This window comes from Carassius carassius, chromosome 8 (assembly GCF_963082965.1).
Source record: "Carassius carassius chromosome 8, fCarCar2.1, whole genome shotgun sequence".
In the NCBI taxonomy this organism is placed as follows: Eukaryota; Metazoa; Chordata; class Actinopteri; order Cypriniformes; family Cyprinidae; genus Carassius; species Carassius carassius.
This window is the reverse complement of record NC_081762.1, coordinates 12,074,344-12,098,586: the sequence shown is the minus strand read 5'-3', so window position 1 is coordinate 12,098,586 and position 24,243 is coordinate 12,074,344.

Here is a 24,243-nt window from a genome sequence, read left to right as displayed (position 1 = left end):
CCATATGTTCTGTACAAAGGAAGACAGTAAGGCATTCAGCAGATGAATAGAAAGACAGGTATGAAATAATAACAGAGGAAGGGGGCAGTTGAAGGTGGTGAATGTGTCGCTGCACTGGGTCACATGTGCCTGAACAAGTTCCTCTCTATTTATTCTACAGCAGTGAAAAAGAGAGTTCTGCTTCGTGGAGTATGAATTGAGGTAATGTACCTTGATAGCTCTCTTTCCCTCTCTCTCTGTCTCCCTGCTGTTTTTATGTTCTTCTCAACACCTACATGCCTAACTGCAGCTGTCAAGACTGTTTGTACCCTCCTCTACCCTGTCATCTGTCCTGTTTCTTTCACTCGCTCCCTTTTGATTATTTCTTATGTGGTCCCCCGCCTATACTGACGTGAGAAATTACCAGTTAAAATGAAAGCTTGTGTGTATGTGTGTGTGTGTGTTTGTGCATGTTAATGATGTGCCATAATGTTCTGTCCAGGGAAATAAATCAGTCGCTCTCCTTCACTTTGCTGCAGTGGTAGGACACATACAAGATAAGAGAGAGAAGGCTTGAAGAATGAGAGGCTGACATTCTAAAGCATTTTAATTAATTATAAGATAAAAACTACTTGGCAAAATTATTGAAATGTTATTATAATCAAACTCAAAGAATTAAACTATTGTTATTAAATATATTGAAATGTTCCAGTTATATTGTAGGCTATAGTTCAAGTAAACACTAGAATCACACACAGTTTTCAGGGAGAAACAACAGAATATCTTCATTTTCAGTCATGTCACATGGATTGAGGTCTGATTTAGAAAATAAATGGGATGGACTTCTCAACTTCTTATGGTTCAAACAGAAGTCAGTTCAACTCAATTAATAGATAAATTAAATAGATGGTTAAGGGAATTAAATATGGATGTCTCAATTCATCCTGGGGACTGTCCCGTAGCGCGTTAACATTTGAAGTAGTGTGTGCAAAGATTCAGCAAAGGAAAACGATCCATTTGCTGGAGGGAGAGGGTGTGAGAAAGTCAAAAGAGAAAGAAAAGAGAAGAATTCGAGAAGAGAAGAGTTTGAAAATTTGCCTTCTGGGCTTTGGGGTAATGAGTCACACTGTAAAAGTATTTGCATTTCATAGAAACTTAGAAACAAGCTTCCACAGAAAATGCATTTGTATAGAGAAAGACTGATACTGTAAATGCAAAAACAAAGAGATACTAATTTAATTTTGCATTAAAAGGGCTTATTGCAGAATATATATTTTTTAATGTTTACTTTTATGTATATATAATTTACCTGTATAAAACTTTAATTTAAAGGTTTAGTTCACCCAAAAATGGAAACAGCAGAAAAGTTACATGAAAAGTATTTCATATTTTTATTTGCAGATTCCACTATGACTTTACCCCATGGACTATGACAACATTTTCTGATATTGGGGCATGTTGTCACAAAAGGAAATAACTTTTGTTTGCAAACAAGGCTTTACAGTAGGTACCTGTACAGAAATATACTGTATACAGTAGTATCATCATTGTGGCAACAACTGAATTGGTAACCCTAGGGGACTTTTCAGTCTCTCTCGAATTAATCTCATTCATCCCTCAGAGACTCAGTTTATCATCCTACACTTTCTGTCATATCATTATTTCCTTTCCTCCAGCAGTGAATCATAAATGTCAATAACATTTTGATGTACCGCTTGATAACACTTGAACTTATATCAGTTTTCGTACAGTTGTTTGTATCTGACTCTCTCACATGAATGAATTGGATGAAGTTCAGAGTGTCACTGGCTCTGTGTCACATCTCCGAAAGGGGAGATGCCGAGAAGGATGTTGTGTGTGTGTGTGTGTCCTTTTGTCATGTTTACAGCGCCTGCAGTACTAGAGTCCTCCGGTTGTTGTTAGATCATGCTGTCTTGTTCAATGTGTAACCCACTGCACCTTGAGCACTCAGATGATCTAAACACACTTCTTGTGGTTGATGCTTTAGTTTTCTTTTGTGCTAAAAGGCCTCTAGTGTTTGCCGGTAATCTCTTTGTCTTTTTCTCTCGCTCTCTCCGTCTCATTTTGTAATCGCTCGCTAATCATAGACTACAATAAAGCACCTTAGAATTGCAATTTGTGAAGCCACGTGGGAGGGGGAGAGCAGCGTGAGATGGTGTTGACTGTGCGAATTAACTAAAGAGGAAAAGAGGGATAGAGAGAAAAAGATGAAGATAAAAACACTCTCATTCCCATAATGCCACAATTACTCAACTGATTGAGAGATCAAAAAAAGTTTTTTTCATCTCAAGTGCTATTGCAAATAATCCTTTGAACAGATTATGCCATGGCCTACCAAATAAATAAAGTGTTGGGCTATGATATCATTCCTGATTTTAAGAGGAACGTCAATGATATGTTTTGTAACATGTACAATTATAGCCCCAAATTAGTTAGATTAGTTAGTTTCAAATCAAGACGCATCACGTTTTCACACTTTATATACATAGAGGCCATTAGTAATAAAAAACAAAGAATTAAAAAAATTGATGAAACTGTGGTGTGTTTTGTTTCACTTGTGAACAAATGTGTTTTTAAGCAAATCTTTTCAGTGAACAAATCTTTATTATTTATTGGTTTGACTTATTGTATGAATGTGGCCCATACACTAAACAATAGAACATGTGACATTCAGCTCGTTCATCATGTATTAATTATCACCATTAGTCGACCAAAAGAGGCTTGGTTGACCAAAATGTTATTAGTCAGATCGTTAATGGCTGTCTTTGTGGTAATACAGTACTCCGGCAGGACATCGAAATGCTCGCCTGTCATTCATAGACCTCAAATATGGCTTATCGTCTGAAATATGTAAGTATAAGCAACTTTACATGGCACCTCAATCTAATGTTAATATAGCATTCACTTCATATTTTCAACAGAAACCAAAGAAAACCCTAGTGTATCAGTACATTATTAAAATGTTAATGCAGCCTTCTAACTGTTTTTCTCTGACACATTCATAATCATTACTTCTGCTGGTGCGCTGTGGCAAGCTTTACGTTGGTGTGAAAAAGCCCCTCCAAGACCTTAATTTAGTTTTTCTTGAACTATTCAGAGGTGGACTTGCTGGTGTGTTTGGGATCATTGTCCTGCTGCACAACCCAAGTGTGCATGGGCTTGAGGTCACAAACCGACAGCCAGACATTCTCCTTGAGGATTTTCTGATAGAGTGCAGAATTCATGGTTCCATCAATTGTGGCAAGTCGTCCAGGTCCTAAAGCTGCAAAGCAGCCCAGACCATCACACTAACACCACCATGTTTGACTGTTGGTATTATGTTCTTCTTATGAAATGCTGTGTTGGTTTTACGCCAGATGTAACAGGACACACAACTTCCAGAAAGTTAGACTTTTGTCACATCATTCCACAGAATAATCAATATATTTTTGGCAAATGTGAGAATTTGCCTTTGTGTTCTTTTTGGCTTTTGCCTTGGAACTCTCACATGGAATCAGTTTTTGCCCAGTCTCTTTCTTATTGTTGAATCATGAACACTGAACTTAATTGAGGCAAGTGAGGCCTGCAGTTCTTTAGATGTTGTTCTGGGTTCTTTTATGACATCCTGGATTAGTCAGCTTTGCACTCTTGGAGTAATTTTGGTAGGCCGGCCACTCCTGGGAAGGTTCACCATTGTTCCAAGTTTTCTCCATTTGTGGATAATGGCTCTGACCATGGTTCGCTGGATTCCCAAAGCCTTAGAAATGGCTTTATAACCCTTTCCAGACTGGTACATGTACAACTGATGTTTAAAATGAACGAATACTATAATTGACCAGAAAAATCTTTAGTCAAGGTTTAGCCCTAATTATTAATGACTATTCAGATTAATAATGTTGAAAAATACAATTGAAAATCCATGATCAAACTATAGTTGTTTTGCCTGTTTAGCAGTTGGCGCTCACATTAGCAAAATTTAAGAGATTTTATGGACAAAAATGGTCCATCGTCAGAAGTGTTGTAACAATGTATGAAACGCACCTCACAGAAGTCACTTTCAAACCAAGAACGATCAACCTGGGGAATATGAATGGCCAACTTGAACATGAGTGAAATCTGTTTGGGGATCTTTTTCGCCTTCACACAAAACTCCCAAATGCTTGATTCCTAAAAAGTTGGTTAAACACTCTATCTGGAGTCTGTTAGTTAGTTTAGATTACACTTTTAAATCACCGATACTAAGGATTGTTTTCATCATGAGCAGAAATCAGAAAGATTCAGTAAACACGTAAAGAGGTGATCACTATTATCTACTGAAACAATGTAATCTGCATGAATGGTCACTGAATGATTTGGTGAACACTCGATGATTCTAAATATTCAAGGCACTGAATCATTTATAAACATGTATTTATAATTTCCAATTTATGTACTATTTGTAACATTTATTAAAGAGAAACACATTTTATCAAGACAGAGAGGTAACCTGCTCTTTTTGAGAACTTGGATGATTCAGTGAGCAAATAAACATCATCCTTTAGAATTCAAACAAGTTCACCTGTCAATCAAAATCAAAAGTTACGTTTTCACAATGGTTTTTACATCATGATGCGCACAAGCATCTGTCAGTAACTGGAGTTCAGCGTGAACCCGTTTACGTCTCATCAGTTGTCATCCCGAAGAGTGATGTCCCGTGTCTGCAGGCTCAAGTGAACCATGTCAGCAAATGTATTCCTGATACTTCTTTGTCTGATCCAAAATCAAGTTCGGGATTTGGATTTTTTGTTGGTGAAAAAAAACCATGGTTTAGTCTCTCAGACCTACATTTGTTTTGTTCATGAGTCTTGAATTACACATGGAACGAAATTGTAGACTCCCAGAACAAACAAACACGTCAGTCTTCTGCCTTTGAAATGCTGATTGATTAAATAGGCCTTTTTCCTTATGACCAAACTTCTTATTTCGTTGTTGTGAACTGCTTCGTGTGCACCATGTTAATTCTCTGTGTTTTGCAGCAGAAATCAATGAAGGCGTTTTCAAACAAATGTTTGAGTGTGTGAGTTTGTTTGTCTCGGCTGACAGCGCTGCAGTGCTTTAGTGTCTGCTTTGACATGTTTGTCAGCTTTCCTCTTCCCCTCTGCCTTCATTGACACGACCATGAGCTCTGTGATGTCTCTCGCTCTCTGTCTCAGTTTCTCGCTCTTCCTGTTTCACCAATGTGCCTGAGCAGACATTTTAAAGCTGCGTGTGTAGTTTTAATGGGAGTTTTTGATTTCTCTCAAAGCACTAATATCCATAACCATTCATATTCATGGCCTGTATTAATAAAGAGGAAAATGAGCAAATCCGGGATCTTTCAATGTCAGTTGGCCTATTATCCTTCATTATCTTTTTTTAATGGCCTGACTCGTGAATGGAATCAGAGACTGCTGCTGTAACTTAATAGAAAACTGGAGAATAGATGTAGAGAACAAGGGAGCACTGACAGATTGGGTGTCAGTTTTCTTGTAACTTTCACAAGAAAGGAATATAAAAAGCCTTATATATTCTCTAGATGATTATACTGTGAGGTCCAATGTATTATAATATTTCATTGTGTAATACCTCATATTGTCATATTTGTCATCAATATATCATGATATATTTTGTTTCAGGTATAACCCGTATAATATTTATATGTTGTCCATCACTGTTGTGACCCAAAACTTCACTTTATTTGTTCAATTACTCTGAACTATATTTTATCATGTGAAATAAACAGGAAAATGCATGAAATGTATAAATTATTGCTTGAGATTTTTTTCTGATTATATTGCCTGAAATTATTGATTTTGCAGCATTTTTTTTTTTTTTAGTTGTCATGCTATTTGCAGAATGTGTTGTTGTGGAGTGAAAATCTTTTAATAATCATGTTAATGATAGTTGGTGTGTTACCTAAAATTATTGTAATGCATAGATAATTAAGACAGAAACATTTATTTGCTTTTCCAAGCTGAAAGTTTGGTTCTGGAATTTTTAGGTATGGTATCTGATATTCTTAACATCAGTTAATTTTTTCATATTAGTGATTAACCACATTTCATTAATTTTCCACAGTTTTCATTTAACCAAAAACCTATTTGGTAATTAAATGTGGGTAAATGGGTATTTGAATGAATGAAATGAAAAACTTTCTGTCACAAATTTTCATTTGACGAAATTTCAGTGCATCATATCTTCATTTGGGGTTTAATAACTTTTATTTTATTTATTTATTGTTTAATAATTGCAAGTCATAATTAATGATTTAGAGGATGGAGTTTTTTGTTTTTGTTTTTGTTTTTTTTTGCCACTGAAAATCTTGAAATTGAAATTGAAGCCTTCTTTCCAGGACCCTATTGAAAGAGATTTTTGCCCCATATTTTGGGTCATGACCCATCAGTTGAGAACCACTGCTCTTGCAAGCAGTGTGGATGTATATTTGTGAGATTGTGTAGTGAGCGCATGCATGTCAAGCTCTCACTGTGTGTGAAATACAGGCAGCATTATGTGAATGTGTGTTGAATGTGAAGATGCACACTATTGTCAGTTGGGCACCCAGGGCTGTTGTTGAGGGGCACTGGAAATCACACGGTCACGTCATGGCTCGAGATAAGAAAGGTTTCCTGAAGGGTAAGGTGTAGCTTGAAGGCCCAAATGAAGGAAATGACTGAAGGCAACTGTCCTCTGTGTGTGTGTGTGTGTGTGTGTGGATGTTTTTTGTTATAGTTCTGTCTTCGGATGCTCTGAATGAAACACATTTGTTAATGGGCAAATAAACAAGTCACAGACAGACTTCTCATCTCAGGTGTTTCAATGACAGTTGTGTTGTTTGGAGTATCTTCACATAACACTTCTGTGTTGTACTAATTGTAAGATTGATTGAACTGCTTTCACCCCTTTGGTCTCCCGCTTCCATTCACATCCGTTTGATCTTCTCATCTCTCTGTTCTCTCTCGTCAATCCATCAGACTGTTTGTCCTTGTAAATTCCTGCATTATGAGTTCATCCGTCACAGCTGGAGGCAAAACGGCTCAAACTACTTCATGCAGTGAGTGGAGTGCCGTTTGATCACAACTGGCCAGATTAGTAGGAAAACATTTTGGGTGACAGCTTTAAATTGAAATCTGTACCGTATTTAGTGTTTACCATGAAGGATGTGTTTGAACGTGTTTGCCTCTTTGGGAAATGGTTATTTTTGTCTCCTGTGTGATTTGTGATTCAGTGATGTGATTCATGCCCACGCTTGTGTGTTGGTGTTTCTTGTGCTGTGTTAGCGTCTCTGATGGAGGAATTCATTACTGAATGAGGTAGTTATGTGGACACTGGGTTTCTTTTGAAGGTATAAAGTGAGAGAATGACAGTTGCCCCTTGACAGACTGGGAATAACTCCACTCACCTATAGAGGGCGCTCTTTAACTGCACAAACGCCCTTTAATTATCACTCAGACATCAGTCACTGAGTTTATGCCTTCAGAATAGTGTACCTGTGCACAAACATATAACATAAGAACAGAGATCAATAAGAAATACTCTTGAGATAACATTTGAGTTATTTGGATGCAACATTTGTGTTTCTGAAATAACATTCCTTTTCAGCTGATGTTTTCAGCCTCAAATTTTTCTCCATTTTGTTATATAGTGCCTGTGTCTATGATGCAATCTCCTCTCACTCTACATTTTTGTTTTTGAACATCCTGTTTCGCTTTATACAGGGGTGCACATAGTTTTCTATTTTAATATACTTAATAATAAATTAATATACTTAATAAATTTTTTAAAAAACTTTATTCCTGTGATGGCAAAGCTGTTATTACTTCAAGTCTTTAGTTTCACATGATACTTTAGAAATCAGTCTAATTTGCTGATTTGCTGCTTAAGAAACACTTATTTTTTATTATTATTATTATTATTATTATTATTATTATGGAAAACAGTTATGCAGTTTAATATTTTTGTGAAAACAGTGATCCTTTTTTCAGATTCTTTGATTAATAGAAACCCCAAAGTTTTAATGTATTTTATGTATTACATAAACAAATGTATTTGTTAATATTTAAATATATATATTTTTTTAAACACTGACAAATATGTACTTAAATGTTGTAGTTCTCACATTCTGACAGGAGCACAATGTTAATTCAACAGAATTTTTTTTTTTAATCATTTTGCCCATACTGCAGTGTAATTATTTCTCTTATTTTATTTTTTTGTCAATTCTGTCAGTAATATTGTTGGAGAACTTAACTGGATGTGCAGCCCTCATTGGTGTGCAACGTGTACATGCCTGAACTGTCACGTAACACGCTGGGTCACGAGGCCTGTCTCCTGCAGGCCAGCTTAAATCCTTTCATATGAAGTCTTCTTTAATATTAATGCCTGCTGATTAAACTGTCCAGAAATTATAATGAACCTGACAGAAACTATCAAGTTTGTGCTGCTCTATAAAGTAATGTTAACACTCTTAAATGCCATAAAACAGCTAAATATAGCGGTTTCAAGGGACACTCCACAAATGAGGCCAGTTCAGCTGATACTCTAGTTTGCTGGTGGTAAATATTTACTATGATGGGCATAGTTTGAAGATTAATACAGTGAGTGTAGTCATTCTTTTGAAGTGGGTCAGTGAGCTGTGCTTTTATATCTTGTTTCAGGCCTTCTTTATAGCTGCCTGATGGGCCTGTGGATGGGATCCCACTAACAGATACATGGTGTAATTTGTAAGCAGTGTAAATCAATGCGAGTGGGAGCGCCAACAAGAGAATAAATCAGGTGATCATGGACAAGCACTAATAAGCCATTTCACTCTTAACAAATGACCCTGCGTAGTATCCGTGTCTATTAAAGTGTGTAGAGAGCTTAAATGGAAGTGTGCAAAATCAAGATAAAATGCAATATTATCATAATGATATACATTTGTTTTACAGATAACAGGCTTGAAGAGCTACAGTTTCCCTGTTTAAACCAGCTTAGCTGTTAACTGATCTGGTTTGCTGACTTTCATACAGGTAAAAGGGCTGAACACCAGGTTGGGAGACCAGCTTAAGTCAGCTAAGTCCTGCAAACCATTTTAAGTTGTTTAAGTGCTTGACTTTCAAGTCTTCTTCTGCTTAAATGCTTGAAAATACGGGTTTCAGACAGGGGTTTTCACAGCTGTGCCATTGAAGAACTGTTTTTGGTTCCTTTCAGTTCTCAGAAAATATTTTCTCAGAGTGAAGAAAAATCTAAAGAACCTTTTCTTGGAATGAAAAGGTTTAGTGGATGTTAGAGGTTCTTCATGGAACCATTGATGCCTATAAAAACATTTGTTAAGAGTGTAGATGTTTCTCCTGAGAACAGACTCCAGTAACTTCACATGTGACTTCTGCAGTTAGGAGTCATTTCAGGTTAAAATGAACTCAAACATTTCAGATCATCTGAGTTGTGCTAATCCTTGTCTAAAGAAATGCTGTTTATTAGTTAATATTAAATTTACATTTAGTCATTTAGCAGATGGTTTTATCCAAATCTACTTACAAATGAGGACCATAGAAGCAATCAAGACTAACAAATATATATATATCTCAGTGGTGAGCAGTGACTTTATTAACCGAAATGAAATTCATCTCCACCCCTTCTATCGTTTCAGGTTTATCCATTGTATTTGAATGCTATAAAAATATAGCTGGTTTTCTAAGTAAAGACCACCAAATAACGGAAATAATAATAATAATATATATTATAGAGATATAATATAATATATAATGTTAATATACCATTATTAAATTAAGTGAAAGAATTAAATCCCTCGTAGATTGTGTTTATGAATGAAAATGATGAAATGATCACACATGCACAGAAAAACTGCAGAAACCTCTGTCCACATCATGTGTCTTATGTTCTTAGAGCAGTAGTTTGATGAGCATGCTCAGTTCAGCTCAGTTCAGCTCAGCTCAGACCAGCCCCAGCAGACAGCAGCGTGTATTTGGATATTTTATAGAGCTCACCCATGTGAGGCCTTAAGCTATCAAAAGCTCTGTCCATTCAAAGCAATATTCAACAGAAGCCTAATCCCATTACTGGAGCTCACCCAGGGGACATATAAGTCTCTCTCTGTATCTCTCTCACCTTCTCTTTTTCTTTCTTTCTTTTGGAGATAAATGAGCCATGCATTTAGGGTTGAAAAAGATAGTATATGTTGTCTATATAGTCTGGTATCATACACTGTGTTTATTATTATTTCAATGGAAAAGTTAATTCAAGTGCATTTCTGGAGGATTTATTTTTTGTTGTTTTAGGAATAGATCAACTAAAAAAATAAAAATGCATTTAATTCTTTATCCTCTAAACCTATTCATCCTTCTGTGACACCAAACATTTAGCATTTCTTTATGTCTTTTCCACACCAATAATGGTATACCGGATCAGTAGCGGTCCAGTGATTTATTATTATTTATATAATTTATTCAGTATATTCAGTTTTTATTATGTATAATTTAATTATGTTTTATTAGTTTTATTTTTTTCCTGTTGTCTTTCATTTATATTTAACTAGTACTTCAACTTATTTCAGGTACTTGGCAAAGCATCATTTATTATTTAACTTAAGTTTTTATTTAATATTCAATGGAAATTGATTTTAATATTTTTAGTTTTATATTTATATATTTTTAGATAACATTTAGTTGATTTTTTTTCTATGAAGAGGAATAAGTCAATTTTGTCCTTTTTTACTTATCACAAATCTATGATATGACTTTACAAGTATTTGAATGTTGAGCAAAGGCCATATGTATATGTGAAAAAAATCAAATTGAATTAAATTTTTATATTTCTGTATATAGGCTATATTTATTATGCATTATTCATTTTTGATAGATTTACATTTTTACATTATTTTCATAACCGTTAATCTATCATGACATTAAAATATAGAGCAGTAGCCATTTGTATTGCTTTTTGTTGGTTTTTGTCCCTTTTTTTTAGCTTGACATAAATGAAAATTCTTCAAAATTCTCATTTTGTGTTTCCACGTGAAAAATAACAATATTCGACATATTGTTGAGTAAATAATGACAGATTTTCCTTTTTGGATGTGCTGTTTCTTTAACTGGAGACCTGAGACCGGTGGCAATGTCAAGGACACTGGAGTGAAGGTCGGTGTTTATATGGCTGAATACTGACGCCGCATCACTTTTGAAGGCCACGCTCTGATATCTCAGAGCCGAGCTGAGTTATGTGGGACATGAGCATGTATGCTTTTCCCTCCTCCCCATGCCTGCCACATCTCTATTCCCATTTCATGATTTATTCTGCTGGAAAGGTCATCATAACTGCGTGGAACCAGCCTTCATCTGCTCAACGCATAATTCCATTTATTTGCAACATACATGGTCTTTACCCACTGTTTGAAGTCGCCTCGTTCTAATTGGAGAGATCAGCGTTGTGTGTGTTCATACCAAAATATTATTTTTGTCTTTTGCATGAATGTTTGTGCATACTGGGTTTGTTTGTGATTGTGTGTAACTTTTCATATGTTTACATTGACTGCTTATGTCTATTTATTGTTTGTTATTAGTTTACTTTTCTATTTAGACCCATATGAGGTGTCTTGTGGACGTGTGTGCTTATGTATTTACACCTCCTTACTGCATCAGTGTGCGTCCATGTGTTGTGCGTTCTCTCTGAAGGTTGAGAGAGGCTATGGTAATCAGCTCCCTTTCCCACACGAGCATCAATAACGCTGTATGTCTGGTCCCGTGTGAGCTGGTCTGTTGTTTAGATCTCAATCCTGATGAAAGTCTTGAAAGACTGATATTAAAACTAGTTCAGGCTGCCCACATCATCTGCTGCCCTTCTCAGGATTTCAAAGTTTATGGATCACGATTCAAACTCAGATGAATCCTGGTGAACTGAACCCATGACCTCCTCAGAGATAACACAGAATAAAGACAAAAACAAGAAAAAATCATCAAGCTCAAGCTAATAGGATGTTGGCGTTAATAATAAAAAAGCAAGTTGAAATATATGGTGGATAACAGAAAGAAAGTTCTGGATTAATTATAACATTTAAATAATGCTAATTATCTGATCATAAATAAATGAAAATACAATTTGAAAATATTTAAATTAATATTTAAAATACGATCTGTGTATGGGTGTTTTTTTTTAATTACAGGACTGAGAATGTGAGTTGAATGTGATCATTTTTTATGAAAATAATAATAATAATGGCCCCCTCCCTCGGCTCTTAATGCATTGTTTTTCCTTCTTTAGCATCAATGAGCATTTGAACCTTCTGTAATAGTTGCATAGTCCCTGAATTGTCCTCAGTGTGAAATGATAGATCTCAAAATCATACAGACATTATTGGAAAGGGTTCAAATACACAAAAATGCTGGAAAACCAAAGAATTTATGGGACCTGAAGGAGTTCAAAGTGGCCTGTGCAGCTTCCTGTGTGAGCATGAGAGCCTCTTCATGAAGGATGTGATCCCATAATAAGCTTCCCCCTGCTCATCATCAAGGTGACTAAATATCCCTCGGGACACAAGAGCTCTTTAGAAAAGTGTGTGCATGTTTTTGAAAAGACTTTGAAAGTCCAGTTTTAAAAGTTTCACAAATTGTCTTTTTTTTTCTCTTCTCAGGGGGCTGTAAGAATGAGGTCTTTTACGCTCCCACCATGGCGTCTGTCACTATGATACCCGCTCTCTGTGTGTAAACTCCATTACTGCTGTATGCCCATCTCTGTCACTGTCATCACCGTCACACACACACACACACTCACAAGCACATCGAGTCACTCTGAAAATCTGCTCCTGTGGTGTCCATCACAAAGTCTGTGGGTTCCATCACCACCTCAATCAAGCAGAAGAAAAGAGAACCTCCACAGTATGAGTTAACACTCCCACAAGCTCTCGCACATATGTGCTACACGCTGGTCTGAACTCACGCCATCTCAGTGACTTCACCGGTTCTGATCAACCAGCAGAAAAATCTAAGAACTCCCACACATCTGGTTTCAACAAACAACTCGCCTCCCCTCCTCCACAACACTTTTTAATGGAAAATACCTCCACTGAGTGGTAAAATTGCATTTATGGAGATGCTATCGGCTTGTATGCGAAAGCAGTAGTACTAAGTACAATGCTAATATCTCTGTGGAGGCAGAGGATAAGAGAGAATTTGATAATCCAGGGCTTCCACGGAATCACAGGGAAGGTGTGAATGTTTAAGCAAAAAGGGAATTTGGACAGAAAGAAAAAGCTACTAAAAAATTACTACAAAATGAATAGCCATGAAGCGTTGCAATTGAGAGTCAAATGAAAAATCACTGTTAAAGGTAAAACAACTGATTCAAAGGGATACTTCACCCAAAATTTAAATTACCTCATTATTTACTCACTCTCAAGCCATTCTAAGTTTATATGACTTTTTTTGTTCAGAAGAATACAATCATTAACTAGAAGTTATATTAAATGTGGTACGCCATCCTCTGGAACGCCACTCTCTTGTGAATGAGCGTATGACAGTGAAAGCTGGAGATTATGGTTTATAAAATTTTAAATATGGATATTTTTTCTTCCACAAATGCATTGCTTCACGTCAGAATGCCTCTATTAACCCCCCTGAAGCATATAGAAACAATGTATTTTATATTTATTACAAAATATGCCTATATATATATATATATATATATATATATATATATATATATATATATATATATAGAGTGGGGAAAATAAGTATTTAGTCAGCCACCAATTGTGCAAGTTCTCCCATTTAAAAAGATGAGAGAGGCCTGTAATTTTCATCATAGGTACACTTCAACTATGAGAGACAAAATAAAAAAAAAAATCCAGAAAATAACATTGTAGGATTTTTTATGAATTTATTTGCAAATTATGGTGGAAAAATAAGTATTTGGTCACCTACAAACAAGCAAGATTTCCGGCTCCTGTAACAAGTTCTCTAAGAGGCTCCTCTGTCCTCCACTTGTTATCAGTAAAAAAGACACCTGTCCACAACCTCAAACAGTCACACTCCAAACTCAACTATGGCTGAGACCAAAGAGCTGTCGAGGGACACCAGAAACAAAATTGTGGACCTGCACCAGGCTGGGAAGACTGAATCTGCAATAGGTAAGCAGCTTGGTGCGAAGAAATCAACTGTGGGAGCAATTATTAGGAAATGGAAGACATACAAGACCAATGATAATCTCCCTTGATCTGGGGCTCCACACAAGATCTCACCCCGTGGGGTCAATATGACCACAAGAACGGTGAGCAAAAATCTCAGAACCACACAGGGGGACCTAGTGAATGACCCGCAGAGAGCTGGGACCAAAGTGACAAAGGCTACCATCAGTAACACACTACACTGCCAGGGACTCAAATCCTGCAGTGCCAGATGTGTCTCTCTGCTTAAGCCAGTACATGTCTGAAGATTGCTAGAGAGCATTTGGATGATCCAGAAGAGGATTGGGAAAATGTCATATGGTCAGATGAAACCCAAAACTTTTTGGTAAAAACTCAACTTGTCATGTTTGGAGGAGAAAGAATGCTGAGTTGCATCCAAAGTGAACCATGAGGGTGGAAACATCATGCTTTGGACTCCTTGTTCCGTTTGTGAATGTGGGGAGGGGTTGTTTTGGTCCATTTGCTCATGCGCGGGGCCCACACCAGTTGCACTGCACTGTATTTAAGTAGTTTGACAGCAAAGGGAGACTCACTCTTTTGCATCATTCGAAGTGCTTAAAAAACCTTCGGTTTTCTCGTAGAGAAAAGTATTGGGATTTTCTATTTCTATCTTCTGTTCGGCTAATATAGAGAAGTCTTCTGATTGGCTATTTTTCTTGCGACTGCATCAGGCCACACCCCAGTTTTTCTTTCAGGTTACTGGAATTTTGTCATGTCATTCCTGGTAGAAAAGCCCCCTTGAGAAGAAAAAAAGACAAAATATGTGAATTTTGTCTTTTCATACCTGGTTAGGACACAATGAAAGAGTTTGACCCTTCCACCTTTTTTACTTTAAATTCCACAGATTTTCTTCCTCCCAAACAACATAGAAAATGAGCGGGCAGATTTCATGAGGGCTTGATGAGTAACAGTTTGAGTTTGGATGACGGTGAAGGGAAAAGAAAGGAAAAATACTTGCAGCACAATTTTGTTTTTCATTGTGCACTCCTACACTAATGTGAAGCAACCCATGTCCTTTATCCTTTTTTCCCTTTCATTATTTCTGAATATACTTGAACTCTGTTTTTAAGATACACAAAGGAAAAATAACCTAAACCAAGAATAGAAACATCCCTCTTGTGGTTAAAAGGACTGTTTCCATGACTATAGCCCTTTCTGGATACAAATTCTCCCAGGGGTTTAGGACTACAACGCTGTTCGACGAAATCAGTCAAAGGGAGGGTGGAAAAGTGTTTTAATCATCACCTTCCAATCATACAGTCTGAACAATAGCACCTGTCCCCACAGCTGTGAAAGGACAAGGAAGACATGTCCACCCTCATGTTGGGGAATTATTCTACAAAGCCCAAATTGTGTCTGCGGCAGATGAGACAAAGAGAATTCCGCATCCCCTCCCCTTGTGAGACACTTGCATTCATCAAGCTGACCTGGATGCCACAGAGCTGCGGCTCTCAGTATCCTCCTGTTCCTCTGCCGGTCTCATCTGTTCATCACTCATCCTGTTATGTATTTCATCCCCTTCTCGGGCTTCACTCAGCTCATATTATTACTAATGATAATGGCATCACAAGGCCAGACACTTCATTGTTCTCCACTCTCTCCTCCTGCACCGGCGTGCGTTTATCTTTTCTCTGTGCTCGTTTGTTCTTGCTTTCCGTCTCGTTGTTTGTCGGCACTAATGGAGATAAGGAGACTGATTGTCCCGCTTTCGTGTGCAGAGGGGAGAGACAGGCAGATCAACATGGCACTAATTGTTTTCCACCCTCTCCTGTCAAATACGTCAGGTACGCATTCATCATTAAGGTGTATCAGTTGGGGGGCAAGATGACTTTGTCAGATGAGCTGCCCCATCGCTTCATCTGTCAGAGCGCGGGGGTTGAATATGCCCACATACCTGAGACATTCATCAAGCATCCCGTTCCCGGTCTCCGCCTACCAGCACCAATCATGGTCTGGCTGGGTGGGCCATTGCCTTGGCAACTGATGTCTGGCCTGACATCTTAACTCTTTATTTAATTTTTAACATTAACTCAAAAAAGTTGTGGCATAAAGCAGAGTGGGTTTGTGTGGGTTAGGTTGAGGTTTGCACTTATGACCTAGTGGGAAGCAATTAGACCTTGGACAATTAGAACAGTTCACTTAGTGAACATTGTGATTTTCATATAGATTTCCTTTCAAAGATTTGATGTTGATAGAATTTAATGTTAATACTCACACTTATGCTCTCCAAGGCTACATTTATTTGATAAAATAAATATTTTGAATATATTTTTTTCCTTTATTTATTTATTCTTGCGATGGCAAAACTGAATTTTCTGTTTGATTAGTCTAACTTTAAGTTTCACATGATTCTTCAGAAATCATAAACGTGACATTTATTTTTTGTCACAGTGTCTGGGTTGTGTTCCCTGGGTTTCCACTAGGTGTCCTCAGTTCCCACAGTGTTTATCATTTATCACTTCCTGTCTCCTTATTTGGTCACCTTCCTCCTTGTCTAGTTAATTGATTGTTCCCCACCTGTCTCCTGTTTCCCCATTATCCTTTTGTGTATTTATACCTGGTCTGTCTGAGTCTTAGTCACGGAGTCCTTGTTTAAATGTAATGTTAATTCATGTCCGTCAGTTCTTGCCCTTGCCTTGTCTTCTTGTTTGGTTTATGTTTGGATGGATGTTTTTGGTTTCGACTCATGCCTGGACTGTTTACCCTTTGGATTTGCCCTTTAATAAAGTCACATACCTGCACTTGGTTCTCTCTCCTGTGTTCTCTGTAACACCGATCGTGACAGAAGGACTCCGTCACACTGAGATCCAGCGGTATGTCTTTTTCCCGTTCCCCAGCCAAGATGGCGGAGCGGAGAGCTCAGTATCTCCGGCTGATCGCCCTCCGTCAAGAGGGCAATGAGGTGGGTGCCCTGGCACAGGTGTTCTGGTCCCTGGCCGAGGGTATGGGATACAACGATGCCGCCCTAAAGGACTATTTTAATGGCGGGCTGGATGATCCAGTGTCTCAGGAGGAGATGGCGCAGTTGGAGACACTGGAATTCTGGGAATTTGTGCGCTACCTGCAACATCGGCTTCGGTGGGATGCCCCAGCCACTTCTGTCTCTTCCGGCGGGGTGGTCGTCAGCCCAGCACCACTGCCCAGGATGGCAACCAGCCAAGCGCTACAACCCAAGATGGCCGCCAGTCCAGCACCACTGCCCAAACTGGCCGCCAGCCCAGAGCCACAGCACAAGATGGCCGACTCAACGCCTGAGTCTCCAGACAAGGTGTCACCGACTCGCCAACATAGAGGGCGGAGGAGGAGGAGACAGGCGTCTACCGTTCCTCAAGGCCCAGAGGACGTTCCCGAGGCGGTGCCCGATGCTGTTCCGGAGACCGAGGCGGTGCCCGATGCTGTTCCGGAGACCGAGGCGGTGCCCGATGCTGTTCCGGAGGCCGAGGCGGTGCCCGATGCGGAGGCGGTGCCCGATGCGGAGGCGGTGCCCGATGCCGATGCTGTTCCGGAGGCCGAGGCGGTGCCCGATGCCGTTCCGGAGGCCGAGGCGGTGCCCGATGCCGTTCCGGAGGCCGAGGCGGTGCCCGATGCGGAGGCGGTGCCCGATGCTGTTCCGGAGGCCGAGGCGGTGCCCGATGCCGAGGCGGTGCCCGATGCTGTTCCGGAGGCCGAGGCGGTGCCCGATGCCGAGGCGGTGCCCGATGCCGTTCCCGAGGCCGAGGCGGTGCCCGATGCCGTTCCCGAGGCCGAGGCGGTGCCCGAGGCCGAGGCGGTGCCCGATGCCGAGGCGGTGCCCGATGCCGAGGCGGTGCCCGATGCCGTTCCCGATGCCGAGGCGGTGCCCGATGCCGTTCCGGAGGCCGAGGCGGTGCCCGATGCCGAGGCGGTGCCCGATGCCGTTCCCGATTCGGTGCCCAAGACCGGTCTAGAGTCAGGGCTAGTTCCTGTTGACCTTCCAGGGTCGAGTCAGGTCCCAGTGGACTCTCCAGGGTCGAGTCAGGTCCCAGTGGACTCTCCAGGGTCGAGTCAGGTCCCAGTGGACTCTCCAGAGTCAGGGCCAGTCACTGATGACCTTCCAGAGTCAGGGCGGGTCACCGTTGAACGTTCAGAGTCAAATCAAGTCACTGGGTGGGCTGCTGCTCGGCCCTGTTGGACTCCGGCATCGACCACAGGGGGGTGGTGGTCATCCGCTCCGCCCTGGGGGACCCTGGCGTCGACCACGAGGACGTGGTGGTCCTCTGCTCCGCCCTGGGGGGCTTCCGCTCTGACCACACGGTTGTGGTGGTCTTCTGCTCCGCCCTGGGGGGCTTCCGCTCTGACCACACGGACGTGGTGGTCTTCTGCTCCGCCCTGGGGGGCTTCCGCTCTGACCACACGGTTGTGGTGGTCTTCTGCTCCGCCCTGGGGGGCTTCCGCTCTGACCACACGGACGTGGGGGTCTTCTGCTCCGCCCTGGGGGGCTTCCGCTCTGACCACATGGACGTGGTGGTCTTCCGCTCCGCCCTGGGGGGCGCCTGCCCTGACTACACGGTTGTGGTGGTCTTCCGCTCCGCCCTGGAGGGCTCTGGCCTTGACCACAAGGGTGTGGTGGTCTTCGGCTCCGCCCTGGGGGGCTTCATGTTGTTTTTTCCTTTTGTTTTTGTGTTAATGTCTGTCTCCTCCCTCCTGGTCTTTCTTTGTTGTGTTACATTCTGGTGCCTGTTCCCCATGTTTTTCTTTTCTGGCCCTCCGTCCCTCCCCCTGAGCCTCCACCGGTCCGCCTCCCTCCTGGTCTCTGTTTTGTGTCTGTCTTGGAGCGTCTGGGAGCCGCTCCGTAGAAGGGGGGTACTGTCACAGTGTCTGGGTTGTGTTCCCTGGGTTTCCACTAGGTGTCCTCAGTTCCCACAGTGTTTATCATTTATCACTTCCTGTCTCCTTATTTGGTCACCTTCCTCCTTGTCTAGTTAATTGATTGTTCCCCACCTGTCTCCTGTTTCCCCATTATCCTTTTGTGTATTTATACCTGGTCTGTCTGAGTCTTAGTCACGGAGTCCTTGTTTAAATGTAATGTTAATTCATGTCCGTCAGTTCTTGCCCTTGCCTTGTCTTCTTGTTTGGTTTATGTTTGGATGGATGTTTTTGGTTTCGACTCATGCCTGGACTGTTTACCCTTTGGATTTGCCCTTTAATAAAGTCACATACCTGCACTTGGTTCTCTCTCCTGTGTTCTCTGTAACACCGATCGTGACATTTTTATTATCAATATTGAAAAAAGTTTTAATATTTACTATTTTTCTGGATTCTTTGATTAAAGAGATACGTTCAAAAGGACAGCAATTATGTGAAATGGAAATGTTTTGTATCTTTTAACATCATAAACATTTTTGCAATATAAAAGTATTATTTCTTTAAAAAAAAAAAAAAAAAACCTTATTGACCCTGAACTTTTGAACAGCCTGTATCAATATCTCTACATTTATCATAATACTTATAAATTATTTAATTTAGCGTTATATATTTCATCTAATCATGTTCAATAATTTTAGTAAATTTTACTATATTTTGCTGTAATTTCTATCAATTTAAACATTTTGTGATGAAAGAGTGCAAAATTAACCCAAATATTAACTCACTTTCTGTATTAATATATTTATTAATTTATCACATTTAGAGAAAACACAATTAATCTATTCAGCCAAACTGATCTCGTGAGTTCAAACCTGTATGTTAGTCTAATTTAATTTTCCACACCTCTAAATTAATTATTGCAGCTTTTTCTGGAGTGAACATCCGAGAAATTGCATTACATATGATGAAGTATGGTAGTATCCCTTGGGAAGCTTGTCAGTAGATTGTTTAGATTCATTCATTTGCAGGCCTGGGTTTCAGTTGGGCCCTTTGCACTGAGAGGGTAGCATAGGAGATATATGTTCTCGTTTAATTAACCCCAATGCAATATGTAAATGAAATGACCAAGCTGTGTGGAAAACTGCAGAAACCATTGATTAATGAATTGGAGAAACTGGTCAACATTTTCTCTTGATTAGTTATTGTTGAAATGCCTTTTATATTAGCATGCAAATTAACAAAGAACTACAACAAAACACAATAGTGCAGCTCAGAATTGTGAATCCATAATGAGCCGAGCTTGCATAGAAAGCAAGCATTTGTGCTACTTAATTTAAATAGTGGAGCACTATTTGAACTCATTTAGCACCTGGCTGAATTTAGTTGTGCGTAATTAGTGAACGCGATGTATAACTGGTCCTTCTTTTAATTTATCTGTTTCTCTTCCTGTTTTTCTTCTCTCCACATTAGGCTAGTCCTTGCTATGCCCTTGGTTTAATTGTGATGAGGTAGATTTATGCCCTGATCTCAGCGACATAGAGATCATATCATAAATTACGTCGGTAGCCCCTCAGCATCGATTCAGCTGCAACAACTCGGTGAGCAGACACAGCTTATTCCTTCACAGTCATTTTGATACCTTTATTCATCTGCACTCTTATTAGCATTTAAGCCACTCCCCCTCCAGCCCAACCGCCCCCACCTACGCCACATTGCTCCCTGCCATCACCTGCTTGTCTTTGAAGACTCCTTCCTACGAGGTCTCTGCAGGACTGTGCCAGTGTTATGGGGATCCGAGAGTAAGACATCAGGGATTTTAACCTGTTATTGGTGCTGCATTGCATCAGAAACAAAAGGCTAAAGCTAAGGATGCCTTAAAGGGATAGTTCACCCATTTCAGTCATTATTTTTTATCTTCATGTAATGACATTTTTCTGCTTGATACAAAAGGAGAAATTTCATGCTGCTCACTTCTATGTGACAGATCAAAGTGACCACATCTTTTCAGCTACAAAAAGCACCATAACACTGGTCCATAAAATGCTGCAGTGATCTATAATGTGTATCTCAGTCTATTTGTCACGCAAAGACTTGAGAAGACTTAAGATGTAGCGCATGTTGAATTGACTTTCAATGAAAATATTAATACATTAATACATTAAAATATTGAAAAATCCTTTTGTTCAATAAGAAAATAGCAGGTTTGAAATGACAAAGACTAAAGTGAAAATATCAGTAAGAATGTGTTAAACTTCAAAAGTGTAACATTATATGGCATAATTTACTATCAGTGTTTTTGAGTTTATATGAGAATTTATTTATTATAACAATTAACATTTTATAACAAATTTTTATGAATTTATGGAGTTTATAAAATAATTTATTACATATAAATAAATAATAATAGTAAATATATACATCCAACTAAATTTATTACAGTTATTTTCAGGTTGTTGCAATTTTTTAATAAATTGAAATATATAAATTATTAAGTAATTAACATTGTCAGCATATAATTAATATTATATAATAATAACAAATAATGAAAATGGAGTTTATGATTTATTTTCAGTTTATATAAGAATTTATTACATATAAATATATTAATATTAAATTTAAATAATTAATATAAATCCAAAGAAATTCAGAAGTATTTCAGTAAGTTCCAGCTTGCTGCATTTTTTTTCAATTGTTTAATCATTTGAAATATGTAAATTATAAAGTAATTAACATTGTATAATTAACATTGCATAATCATAACAAATAATGAAAATGGTGTTTGTTACAGTCAGTTCCAATTTGTTGCAATTGTTTTGTAATTGGACATTTTATTATAGACAATGTTATACATTAGTCATAATATATAAGCAATGTAAGCAATAAAAATAATAAAAATACAAAATATTGTTAAAATGCATCACCTTAATATTTAATAAAAATATAAATAAGAAATACAAAATATAAATACATTGCTAAAAATTTTAATGGAGCATTTTTTTTTGTGACGAGGCCAGTGAAACGTTGAGCTACAGGCCCAATGATCCAGAAAAAAAATCCTTATTATTGAGCCATGTTAAATATTATTTTACTTTTAGGCTCTTTGTCTGTGTGAATACTGCTAGTGGAGACTAAACCACTTCAGATTTCCCGGTCTGGTTTGGCACATCAGATGAGTGCGTTCGTGACTGGCTCACACATTTTCAAATAAGATCAACGTGAAGTAGCTCGGTTAAATGAGTGGCCTAGGCTAGCTCAGTGCTGCGTTTTTATTAACGTGTGCTAATGCCGACACATATGGGCCTGTGGCTCAATTTGCCAGCTGTAACAGATAATTATGTCCAAACAAATGCTCCCCATGGTGAGCAGATACCATCCATTTGCAATGTTCATTAAAATTCCTCCAACTGTGCCTCTATCTACCGGCAGCTCCTGAAAAGCTGACCCACCTGAAAGCTAGTAAAACAGATAAAGATGCAAGCGATTGGCTGAAAAGAGACAAAATGCCTATATATGTTGGAACCGGGCTCTTGCTGGGGTGACGGAATTGAGGTAATGTATAGTTACTATTGAAATTGCTGTGCAGGAGACACCAAGCTGACCTACAGATGACTCTTGGAAACCTTGGGGGACTGTTGTGAAAGGTGTGTGTATCTGACATGAAGTCATGAATTTGGTATGAGATGGATGGCATTGTTTGGACCCAGACAGCAGGGTATGGTCTGCTTCCTGGAGAGCGAGGTGTAAGGTTTTGGACTGCAAATGAGATGTTTATCTCTGGATGAATACAAATACAATCTGTTTACCAGGAGTTTTTGCTTTGAGTGTAATTGGAATGGTGATAGAAACTAGTAAAGTTTTCCTTGCAAAAAATAAAACATAAGGACAGACAGAGAAAGAAAAGGCTATCAAAGAAACGGGCAGATGGACAGGAAAGAGAGATTTCCAAAGAGTTGGCCTGGCACAAATACTAGAAGATAAAGAAAGCGATATATAGAGAAGGAAATAGAAAACAAAGGCTGTGTTTTTTCACAATCAGCCCACCTCGGCACAGCTCAATATCAGACACAGCCCACATGCATCTTTTTATTGAACTCTTGCCATAGAGATCCAGACATTCTTCTGTTTACTATGAACTGAAGCCTCAGAGCCAGGAATGGCTTTTACAGTGTTGAGAAATCAAAGCTTATCCAGTCAAGTTCAGTTGAACTATACTATATAGTGTTTTTATTTTTATTTTTTTGTCTGTGTGTGCATTTACTGTTAAAGGGAAATTATTATAATATTATCACCCTGTAACCTGCATGTTTCCACCCACGGCACCACTATTTAGTTTTGGCAATCAACAACAGTGTACCAGTTCTGGCGAAAGTTAGAGCAAAGCATGCTAACTGTTCTGTCTTTGGCTGCACAGATGAGCACAGAACTCTATTTAGAGTCCCAGTCTCAGAGGAGACAAGAGAGCAGTGGATTTATTGGTTTATTATTACGCTTTTGCCACACGCGTGTAATATAAACATGAGATTTCATTACCTTTATAAACATAACTGACATAACTTTTGTAACTTGTGTTTTTAACACACACTTGGGTGTATTTGACAGTTTAAGCGCAATAAGACATGAAAGAAAACTTAGTTTAGTACTCAAATACTCTGTGTGCGTTCAGAAAACCATGTATCAGAAGTTTAAACTAATATGATTTAAAACACATGATTTCAGCGTGATAGACATAATAATCAAAACCAAACTGATGTTTTTTAGCAGAGTATCACAGTTATGAGCTTTAAATGCACTGCCCTATTCTGGAAAAGAGGGCGGGGAGCAGCAGTTAATTTTCATTTAAAGAGACATGGATGAAAACAGTGTCTGCTTCAACTCAAAATAGGTATAATAAATTATCTACAGGGTACTTTGAGCTGAAACTTCACTGACACATTATGGGGACATCTAAGACGTATATTACATAAATTGTAAAAAGGGGCATAATAGGTCTCCTTTAAGTTTAAAATTTTAGGGCCCTATCATACACCTGGCGCAATTCAACACAATGCGCAGTGCAAGTGTGTTTGCTAGATTCAGTCCGGCGCATTTTCCTGTCCAGCGCCACGTTGTTTAACTAGCAAATGCATTTGCGCCCATTTGTGGTCTAAAAAAATAGGTGTGTTCAGGTGCATTGCTATTTTAGAGCTGAAAATAGACTGCGCCATAGAGCAACTCAAACCTGGTCCAAAGTCTAAAGTCAATGGCGC